General features: G+C 33.1%; 1 protein-coding gene across 2 annotated transcripts in view; it reads left to right on the forward strand.

The window, feature by feature from the left end:
• MDGA2 (MAM domain containing glycosylphosphatidylinositol anchor 2) overlaps positions 1–12,285 on the forward strand; it is a 780,047-nt gene that overhangs the window by 663,716 nt on the left and 104,046 nt on the right. The gene's annotated exons all lie outside the window — the stretch shown is intronic.

Below are 12,285 nucleotides of genomic sequence, written 5' to 3' on the forward strand. Positions count from 1 at the left end.
TGAATTATTAGAGATAAAGTGTGTCCGATATACCAAAGAACATGAATATATCATAAGCTGCATCTTGCCACCTGTAGGTTTCCCAGTGCTTTTCATTAAGGTTTATTTCACTGTAAGGTTTTCCTATTTTGATTCTTAAAGTAGACTACTAACCCAAAGCTAAAAGTGCCTAGGACATTGGTGTTTACCTGATAAGCTAACTTCTAATTTAGAAGTATTTACAAGGGAAAGAGAATGTAGTTTATTACCCAGTGGGTTTTTTAAATGGCCTGGTTTACTTCTAATCCTTCTTTGTGCATTATTTTCCATAACAATAAGAATTTTTTAAAGGCAGTCATTTTTTTCATATAGTAATACAAATAGAGCATCTTTCTTTCATTCATTAATCCTCCAAAACAGAAATACTCCTTAAATTAACTACTCCTTTTCTTCAACATTTTGGTCTTATGTACTTTGTAGTACTCTAAGATGACATTGAATTCTACCTTTTGGCTAGAAGGTTTAGGTTCACGCTATTCTTCAAGATTTTTATTTGCTCTCTATTATGTGATCCAAATTCTCATTTTGAACTAGAAGACAAGCTGAGACCAGAAGAAACACCAAGCTCCATTTTTCCACTCCAAATTCATGGGGGTGCCACAAATAGATTTGATAACTATAGAAAGGAATGAACCTGTTCTGCATTGCCTCATGGAGGGAGAAGGAGCAGCCCCATGTATTAATTTGTTTCCAGTGTGCACTTTTCAATCTTCAGGTCAACCTTATTGTTTCAAGTCCTCCACATATGATGAAATATTGTTTTGAAAAAGAGAAAAGGAAACAATTGAATTCCAAATTGAATATAATCCAGGAAAATATACATAGGAATAGATGATTTCTTAGAACCTGGTTTCTGGAGTATCTAGAAAGAACTTTGAAAGACTGTTTTTATTTCCTCTACCAAATATATTAGAAATAGTATTCCTTATGAATTTCCATAATTCAAAACTCTTTGAAACTCATAGTAACTAGGGAATAGAAAATATTCAAGGATGCTGTTATTCTTTATCTACAAAACAGATTTTTGAAGATAATTCCTTTTACTTCTTAAAACCTAAATTAATGAAGACAAAGTTAAAGTTTTATTTTTACTATTAATTTACCAAATTCAAGATCATTTCTTCACTTACCATGAAAGTTGTGTGGTACCCAAAAGCAGACTTGATCTCAGTGTACTCCAGAACATACAGAGTTGAACAACAAGGCAATGCATCTGTACTTATTTTAATTTTCAGGAAAACTGAGACACTTATTCCCATTTTCCCTTTTTTATCTTGTGTGTGATGTGTCAGAGTATGGAGGTGACAAAGTAGGATTGTGCTTACTAAGACATTAGAGGGGATGTGAAAATATTTTCCTACTAGGCAAAATAAGAAAGCAGGCCAAGATATTTGGAGAATATGAAAATAAAAGCTAGTAACCAGCATAGTTTTTAATTCACTATCATGTTAGAGAATACTAAGTATAATACTATGAAATAGTGTTTTTGCATTTATTTTACATTTTATATGGTAATGTTACAGCAATTTTTTATGGTTTAAGTAAACTTTGTGTGCTATGCTAGGAGAGCAGAGATCATTTATTATGCCCTCCTCTGGAAGAAACTTTACAAATTCTAAAAATAATGTGATATGTCAATTTATTAGAATTAACCTATGAATGCCCAAGAACTTATCCACATGTGTTTATATATCAACACAAAAAGGAACATTTGTATTTTAATCGATAATTCTGTACCATCACAACAAATTTCAGCTACAGCATAAATTTCACTTTATGACATGTTAAAAATAGTCCAGTATTCATGTTTTGAAAAAATACTTCTTAAATACTCTCAAATATCTAGGTTTATTCTTATATGGCATGGTTGAATATCATCCTATGTAATATGGAAGACATAACTTGATCCAGAAAAAAAATAAAATGAAACAAAACTCATTAGTCTGGGATGATTAAATGAATGAAGGCTGGAAAGAAGATTTACTGATTGAATGAAAGAAAACTGTCTGCAAAATATATATATATATATAAATATATATATTAAATATATATATATTTAATTAAGAATAGAGATAAATGCTGTGAGGGTGAAAGAAGAGTCCAAGATGGAAATGAATCAAGTATACCATAGTGGGCTAACTGATGTCCCCCAAAACATATGCCTATGTCCTAATCCCAGGAATCCATGAATATCATATTACATGGTCCAGTGTGACTAAGTTAAGGATTTTAAGAAGAGAAGTGTCTCCTTGATATTCTAGGTGGGCTCTGAAGCAGTAACTTGTATCCTTAGAAGAGAGAGGTCTAGGGAGCTGGAGAGCTAAGCGGAGGAGTCAATGTGAGTATGAGTGATGCAGCTGTAGCTCAGAGAACCCTCCAAACCACCTCCAGTTAGAAGAGGCAACAATTTATTCTACTCTGGAACCTCTGTAGCAAGTTGGGCCCAACAAGACCCTGGGTTCAGACTTCTGTCCTCCATAATTGTGAATGAATAATATTTTAAGCCACCCATTTTGAGGTAATTTTTTTGTCAGTCTTAGATACCTAGTAGATACTGTAACTCACTATTTCAAAGAACTCCTCCCTTTAAAATGCTACCAGATGAATAGAACTGCTTACCAAGTATCCATCCCTCTGTTGCCCTAAGCAAGCTAGAGTACCAAACCCTGGTACTCTGGTGGCACAACAGTTCACAGCCAGCACACATGTAAGCCATGGTTGTTCATGTTTCCTGAAGAGCTAATTGGAACAAGCTTATAGAGGCAGGAGCGCAACCCAGTGAGGAAAAACTACCAGGGACATTTCACTGACCTCCTGCATCAGTACTGTATTGATTTAAGCTACCCATTAGCAAAGACCCCAACTGATGCCACGGAATTGAAATGTTATACCAATTGCACAACAGGGCAGACAAGAAGTTTTCAGAAATTGATTATGTACAAAACCAAATGAGAGAGGATCTATGAGCAGATTCTATTGATAGTATCAGAAATTAAAATGAAGATAAACTTTCATTCTTTTTCAACATGAAGAACTAGGGTATTTGTAATAAAATACCACATTAATTTATAAAGTTTTAAATTATGCCTTTCAAACAATTCAAATTTGATTTTGCTGCTTCCAAAAAATCATTATACATTTCTGGACTCTGCCTTTGTTCATACAGTATTTTACACTGAAATATGGTCTTTGGGTATTCTTATTCTAAAGTTATGGTGACCTTTGTATATGGTTTTACTAGGGTTATGTTGAGGTTTAGTCCGGTGAAGAGACACTGTGATAACATTATTTTATGATTCACAAATTAATCATATATATCAATATTTGCAGAGCATCTGGAAGTATCTATAAATTCCAAGTAATCACAATTTAAATGTAACATAGAATTATTTCACTCAGATTAAGGTCCCAATGTATCATTTCTGAGACTATTATAATGACTGTGTTCCAGAGTCTGCAGACATTAAGACTCTTCCATCTCATAGCTTGACCATCATCAATAAATGGCACATCTCCTAGTCCTAATGGCTACTGAAGTTCTAACCATTATCTCCACAATGCAGGCAGAAGTAAAATCATACTCACTCTTTTGGGGAGTACTTTCCAATAATTTTAGACATAATTTAATCATATTGCTTTATCTGAAATAATAATGGGTATAGATTTTATTATAAAAAGATTGAATCATACTTCCTCTTCTCTGTATTTTAAGTTCCCCTTAATTGAAAACATTGCAATGAAGACAAATTGAGGTCATCAAGGAAATTCCTGGATCTATGGTTTTATCTCTGCAACCATCATATCATTACTGATAGTCAAACCCCCTTTTCAGGAGTCATGAACATTTAGAGTCAGAATAATTTTGAAAGATAGGGCAAAAAGAAATTTAATAATGGACCCTTGAAAGATTTTATTGTTAAGTACGATGAAATGGAGGGTACTATATCACTTCCTAATTTTTGCATAATAAATTACTCTGAATTTAACATCTTAAAACAATAAAATTTATTATCTTTTAATTTCTGTGAGTCAGGAGTCTAACAGTGACTTATTAGATCTTTCTGGGTCTCACAAAACTAGTTCAACTATTGGCTGGAGTATGCTCTTATCTGGAGAAACTGGGGAAGAAATCCCTTTCAAATTTAGAGTCTTAAAATAATTAGTTTTCTTACGATTATATAATAGAAAATAAACTTGAGCTGAAAACACATCATAATTCCTAATAAATCTTAATGTACAGCACTCTATACTGTGATTCCACATATATTCTCCTCATGTCAACAAACCTGATACATATGCAGAGCAGATAGGATTGCCTTTCCTTGATAGATTAGTGGAGACTCAGAAAGCCAAGATTAAAACAATTCAAGAACTTTTTGACACAACTCAGTGATTATTTGATGAGTGGTGCTAAATAAATTTTTGAATAATTAAGACAGATGAAACATAGGTGAGCCTATACAGAACTATAAAAATAGTGATAAAAATCTAAGTATTCTGCTGGGCATGAAGGCACATCCCAGTAATCCTAGTGGTTCAGGAGCCTGAGGCAGGTGGATCTTTAGTTCAAAGTCAGCCTCAGCAAAAGCAAGGCGCTAAGCAACTGGGTGAGACCCTGTCTCTAAATAAAATACAAAATATGACTAGAGATGTGACTTAATGGTCAAGTGCCCCTGAGTTCAATGCCTGGTACCCACCCCCCAAAAAAACCCCAAAATCTATTAAAGAAGTTAGTCATATCACTTAGAAACATTTTCTAAATTATATACTTTTATTATATATCTGTTTATATCATATTTTAGACATATTTTATTTCCAGTAAGCATGTCATGAGTAATCAATATATCATACATAAATGAAAACTCCAATTTAATTTCTTATTATTGTCATATTGATGACTTCTTAAATTCTCTGCATCACTTATTTTCTTTGTTATAAAATTGTGTAATTTTTCCAATGAAAAATTCAAAACAATGTTTTTCTCAAGATCTATTACTGGACTTCTTTAAAACTTCTTTAAATCATTAAAATGTCAAAAATTAATATAATATAGATTTTGAGCATTTTTATTTTATTAACTACAGATAGTTTAAAATATAGACAAATTAAGAAAATCATCATTTCTTCTCATATGCTAATTTCTTAATAACACTTCTATGGGTAGTAATAAACCAGAGAGAATTTAGGTGTAAATGCTTTTGTAAGGGTTAAGGACTATGGTAAGTATGCAAATTAACTTAATTTAGTAAAATTAAAGTAGATTTAAAAGAGTTAAACATCAAAGTTTTTAGAAATATGGTCCAAGGCAGAGGGAGTGTAGCAAAACTGATAACTGGATTCAGGATAAAACTGACTTAGGATGACTCAGGAAGAAAAAGAGTTAAAAATCTAGGTGCATCCAGAAACAAGACACAAGACAGAAAAATTGTGATGACTTCTGCTATGGATTGACTAGTACCTCTCGACCCCATCCAAATTCATATGTTGAGGCCCTATCGTCCTATGTGATATTTGGAGAGGGGCCTTTTAAGAGGAAATTAGGGTTAAATGACGTCATGAGGGTAGTTCCATTGGTTGATAAGATTAGTGCCTATATAAGAAGAGAAACTTGATTTCTTTCTCTTCTCTATCATGTGAAAACACAGTGAGAAAGTGACTGTCTACAAGTCAGGAAGAGAACCCTTCCAAAAACCAACCATGCAGGTACCCTGATCTCAGACTGCCAACTAGCAAAATGTGAAAAATAAATTTCTGTTATTTAAGTCACCCAGTATATCATATTTTCTTATGGAAACCTGAGTTAACTACCTCAACCTGTCACAGCCATAAGTGAAATGTCATATCAGAAATTAGTATCATATTAAAATGGGGAGCATAGAAATGAACTATCTTGGTTCTGGTGGAACTCTTCTGGATAATTTATCATGGGTGTGGTTTTTATTTTTGGTCATTGCCTAAGGATAGTTCTCCCTTTAAGGAAGGATTTTCATAGCTTCTAACAGTTCAGCCTTGTGCAAACCATTTAATTTGTGACCTAGGTTAATTTAGCTATAGAATTGGAAATGGCACATCTGCCTCACATGATTCATGTAATTTTAGGAGTATCAGTTAAGCTAATCAATGTGAAATGACTTAGATGAAAAACATTGATTCCATAAAGGTAAGGAAAGAGGATTTCCAGATTTAGCTCAGATAAGTAACTTTCTATCTCAGTAACACCACACTAAAAATACTACCAAAAAATGTTGCAGGTTGGGTGGGGAATGACAGACCTCAGAGATGGAGTCAGTAATCAATACACACTTGAGCTCTGGTTGGGAGAGAGAACTGTGGTGAGATTATTAGACTGGCACAAAAAAAGCTATTCTGAGAGTAGTCTGAGAGAGGATTTTGTATTAAAGGTGATTTTTTTTTTCCTTCTGTATATTATTCTGGGTAAGTGATTGTATAATTCTACCAAGAAGCAGGAAGGATTTACTGTACCTTGAAATATTAGTGGGGAAATTGGAAGAAAACAGAGCCTGGCTAGAAAGCACAGTGTACCCCAATAAGGACAGGCAGGGTGGTTGGCTCCTGGAGTTTCTTCTCTTCCTCTTCCCCCATCCAATATATACTCCTTCAGGCTGACCGTTCCTGGGTAATGCTACCCTAGCATAAGAGCAGTAACTGAACTTGGGATATTAGAAATTGTACATATTGGATGGAGAAAATTTTGAAGGTCATAGATGAAACTAGAGTTTCTCCACTTCTGCTGGAAGATGGAGTCTGCATTAGCTATAGACTTCAGGAACTGAGGAAGCCTGTTGTAATGTGTTAACAGCTAATCAAGGCAGGGGATGCTTGCTGACATCTGATCTGAGGGACTAAACCGGCAAAGCCCTTTCCTTCCACTGCCATTGATTGACATGTTGCATCTCTTAATGATGGGATATGCCCTCCAGCATTACAGCAGAGCCCAGAAGCTCACTGTCAATTTCTTCTTTCTGGGTTTTTGTCTTCAAAATTTGAAGAATGAAACACATACAATTGACGAGTGAGTGCAGAAGAGTAGGATTTATTCTTATGGGGAAAATAAGGAGATAGTACTCTCGTAGGGAAAGAGAAAACCTAATGGGATTTCCACTTGAGTGTGCTAATCTAGACATTTATATAGAATGGGGTTAACAGTACTGGTTCAAAATTATGCTAGTCAGGGTTTAGGAAAGTATGGTTTGCATGCCCTGACTTGCCACTCCTCTGGCCCATGCCACTGTGACCCATGCTTGCTGACCCTGCTCTAGTCCCCTGGATGAATCTGACCCTCAACCCCTGCAGCTACTGGACAGGGACTTGGCTTCAGAGGGACAAGAAGATAGAGAATGATGAAACTGATACTGCAACCAGTACCTCTCAATCTGAAGCACCCTTTCCCTGTCTCCAGAGGAATGTAAGCAGAAGCCTAGACCATCTTCACTCTTACAGGTAGTGCCAGCCAAGGTAGATGGGGTTCGGGAGCAGACACAGAATTCAGAACAAAAGTATTATGAAAGGAAGAAGACCAATGGGCTTCTCTGTTTCAAACTGGATGAGAGTAACAAGAAACAGAGAATGGCATTTTTAAATACATGACATTATCCTCAAAGAAAGCAGGGAAGATACAAAAAATATGATAAAGAAAAAACAGCAGTGAAGAAAAACCATTTAGTGATAATATGTATAAAAATATAATTGTTGAATTTAATAATTAAATTGCTAGATTAAATTTACAGAATAGATGTGGCCCAGGAAGAAGTAAGGCCTGTGGAAGATCTGACTGAGGAAACTCCCAGCAGAGAACATAAAGAGAAAGTAACTTTAAGAGACACGGAAGATGAAAGCAGCCGAGTACATATCTGCTTAATAGGATTCCCAGAAGGAGGAGATTAAATAGGGAAGTAGAATGAAATGAGAACATAATAACTCAACTTTTTTTTTTTTCATTTGAAAGAATGAAGAGCTAGGCCTCTGTGAAAGAGCTCAAGTGGCAGCAATAACACATTAGGAAGAAAAAAAAGATTTTGTGCTCTAATGATTTTTAATGAAATTTAAGAACATCAATGACAAAAAAAAAAAAAATTCAAAAGTTTCCACAGAGATAAAGCTGATCATTTACATAGTATTTGGAATTATATTCACATCAGACCTCCTATGTTATGCAACTTGATATGCAAGAAGATAATGGGATACCATCTTCAAAATATTAAAAGAAATGTATTAAAAATGACTGAAGTTTTCTCCAAATTTATGAAACACCCAAACCCTCAAGCATATCATGGTACAGAAAACAAGAAAAGTACAATGAAAATCAAATGAAGGTATAGCTAAATTTTACTGCAGGAAAGATGAAAGAAAAGAACTAACCCTGAAAGCAATCAGAATAAAAATGATATTATGATATTATGCATAACAATTACCTTCTCATTAAGAATAATGCAAGACAGAAGGCAAAGAAAAAACATCTTTAAATTTTTAAATATTTTTTGAAAAGAACATCAGTATTATAATTGTATAGCCAATGAAAAATGTACTTGAAAAATTAGAGTCAAATATATTTTCATGAAAAATTAAATCTAATGAATTGGTAGTTCACAAACTATACCATAAAAATACAGTATGACAAATGATAATTGTATAGTGAAGGCAAATGTTGTCAAAGGAAATAAGGACATATAAAAATAAATGGAGAAAAGATAGAGTACATGAATGAATAAATATAAAGAAAAATATGTTTCTTTTGTCTTGCGATTTTTCTAATAAACATCTGCATAAACAGTGATCACAGCCTGAGGCCTATCAACTGTTTTTGTGAATAAAGGTTAGTTGGAACAAGACTTCCCCAGATTATGTAGTGCCTATGTAACACAACAGCAGAGGTAAGTTGATACAAAGCAATCCTTTGATTTAAGCCTAAAATATTTAATATTTGCCCCTTTATGAAAAATGATTATTTAAAAAATAATATATTAGTTAGGGTTCATATGTATTTAGAAATCAAATCTGACAATAGCTTAAGTAATGAGATTAATTTGAATCGTGCTGATAACATTTGTAAAGTAGGAAGTGAGAAGTGAATGAGGACCTTAGAGAAGTGTGAAGTGTGATATAGTAAGAGGTACGATATTGACTCTAAATAGAAGGGATTTGTTAAAATTGCTCTGTTTAAGCCACACAAAATCTTCTCAGACATTTCTTTTAAATGGTTCATTAAAGCAACTTAAATATATTTGAGTTTACTCAAAATACAACAGGATAAAAGCAAGACATGAACAAAATGCTGAAAGGACAAAGAAAAAGCAAAATGGTAGACTCTAATTTAGCTTTATTACAAATTACATTAAATATAAATGAACCTGACATTCAATTAGCAGTCAGAAAGTATAGGACTGGATTTTATTCATGTTTTAAGCAAGCTATCTACAAGACACCTCCTGCTGTTCACCAGAAATACACTTCAACTACAAAACACAAAAAGACTAAAAGGAAGAGGATGACATACAAACAAGCAGATGAGGAAGTGGCTAAAACTATCTGATTATCAGAAAAAAAGTAGATTTCATGACATTGAGCAATAAGAGTTAAGAGAGCCACATTTAATAATAAGACAAGAAGAATTTACAAAGAAGACATAATGGTTCTAAATATATGTATACTTAATAACAGAGCTTCAAAATTCACATGAAAAACAACCACCAGGAGAAAGAGACTTTCTTAATTTTAGCTGAATTCAGTTGAATAATTTTAGTTGAATATTTAGTTTTAATACCTATCTATCAATAATTGGAAGAATATATAGACGGAAAATCACGGAAGTTTTAGAACATGTTAACTACTATGAAGCAAATTACATTAATTCACTGTAGAGGAAACTTTACTCAACATTATAAACTATATATTATCTCAAGTCCATGTGGGATGCTCGTAACAGTGGATCATATGCTGCTGATTGAACACTTTCCTTTTAGGATTAGGAGCAAGACAAAAATACTCTCACCAGTTACACACAGGTGTTAGTCTGGAGGTCCTTATTCCTGCCAAAAAAAAAAAAAAAAAAAAAACCAATAAAAATGTTTCAGATACATACGAATTAGTAAAGAGGAGTAAAACTCTTTTTACAGATCATGTGGTAGTTTTTAGTAGTAAATTCTAAGGAATTTACAGGAAAACCTACTGAATTTAACAATGATGTAGTATAAAATCAGTATGAAAAAAAAAAAAATCAATCTTATTTCTAAATACAATTGTTCCTCCATATCTGCAGCAGCAGAATGGTTCCAAGGCTTCCACGGACAGATACCAGATCTGCAGATGCTTAAATTCCTTATATAACCTAGGCACGTCTTCCTTAATAATCTCTAGATTTTTATACTACCTAATACAATGTAAATAGGTGTTACACTGTTCTGTTTAGGGAATAACTACCCCCCCACACACAATAGTCTGTACGTATTCAAAACAGCTGTGATTTTCCCCAAATATTTTCCAGAGATGAGTCGTTAAATCCATGAATACCTAAACTCAAAAATATACAGAGCCAACTGTAATATCTACAAATATTTGAAACTTAAATGTAAAAAAAAAATTTCAATGACTTCACATTGTGAATAAATTTAATGAGATATGTTCAGAGAAATATTTACTGAGAAATAAAAATTATTGTTAAGTAAAATAAAATAAGACCTAAATAAGTTGAGAAATATCACATGCTCATGGATTGGAAGAATCAATATTGTATTGACATTTATTCCATCCAAATTAATCTGTAGATTGAATGTAATCCTAAAACACCCAGCACGGTTTTTAGTTTTTGTAGAAAGCAAAATGCTTATTCTAGATTTTATGTGGAAAACTAGGACTCAACTCAATTAGATCTATATAGGGAAAAAAATGAACAAAGTTTTACTGCCTGACTTCAAGGCTTACTGTAAAACCTCAATAATCCAAATACTGTGGGGGTATTTTGTGTATGTGTGTAAAGAAAGATAGATCAATGGGATAGAATACAGAATGCAGAAATAGACCTCTGTGGACATACATATCATTCATATATGATCAAATGAGATTTTTTTCAAAGTCTCCAGTACATATATTGGAGAAAAGAGAGTTGTCTGAATAAATTGTGCTGGAACAACTGAAAATCTACATGGAAAAAAAAACTAAAATAATGCCTCACATTACCTGGGAGCACATAATTGATTATAGATACACATGTAAGATGATAAATTATAACATTCTAGAACAAAACACAAGAGAAAATTCATACAAATTTGGAAAAGGCAAAAATGTCTTAGAAAGTAAGCCAATAAAAGCAGCACTCATAAAAATAATTATTAAAATAATAGATTTCATTTAAACCACAAAATTCTGTTGCTGCAAAAACATCATTAAGAAATGAAAAGACAAGCCATAGACTGTAAGAAAATATATGAACTACCTGAATCTGTCAAAAGACTTACATCTAGAGACTGGGGTGAGGCTCAGTGGTAGAGCACTTGCCTAGCATGTGCAAGGGCCTGGTTGGCAAGCACCACAAACAAAACAACAAAAGGACTTCTATCCAGAGTACATAAACAATTCTTATCACTAAATAAGGAATACAGTCCAATTTAAAATTGGAAAAGACTAGAATACATATTTCATAGAACAGTAAAAATTGACCCATAATTTTATGAAAACAGGTTACCGTAACTAGTTATCAGAGAAATGAAATTTTAATTACAATGAGATAATGCTACACACACATGTGATAATGCCAAAGTTAACAACTGACAATACCAAGTGTTGGTGATGATATAGAGAAACTGAAATGATCACATGCTGCTGCATGTAAAATGAGGTTTCTTTTTTAAAAAAATGTCATTTTCTGATAAATTTAAACATGTACTTACCAAAGGATTTAGTTCCACTTCTAGATGATTACCCAATGGAAATGAAACTGTATGTCTATGCAAAAACTTACATACTTTCAGAGCAGGTTTATTAATAATAGTCTTAAACTAGAAAAAAATAAAAACAAGTATCTGTCAACAAGGGAAGGATAAAGGACATGTGATCTGTTCATGAATTTTACCAAGTCATATAATCAAAACTACTGACAAATACAATATTATGGATGACTAGAATTCAAAAACAATATGTTGAGGGAAAAGACCCAGAAAAAGAAAGTACATATTTTATCATTACATTTATATGAATTTCCTGAACAGCTAAAACTAATCTTAGAATGTACTT

Source organism: Sciurus vulgaris (genome assembly GCF_902686455.1).
Source record: "Sciurus vulgaris genome assembly, chromosome: 2".
Lineage (NCBI taxonomy): Eukaryota > Metazoa > Chordata > Mammalia > Rodentia > Sciuridae > Sciurus > Sciurus vulgaris.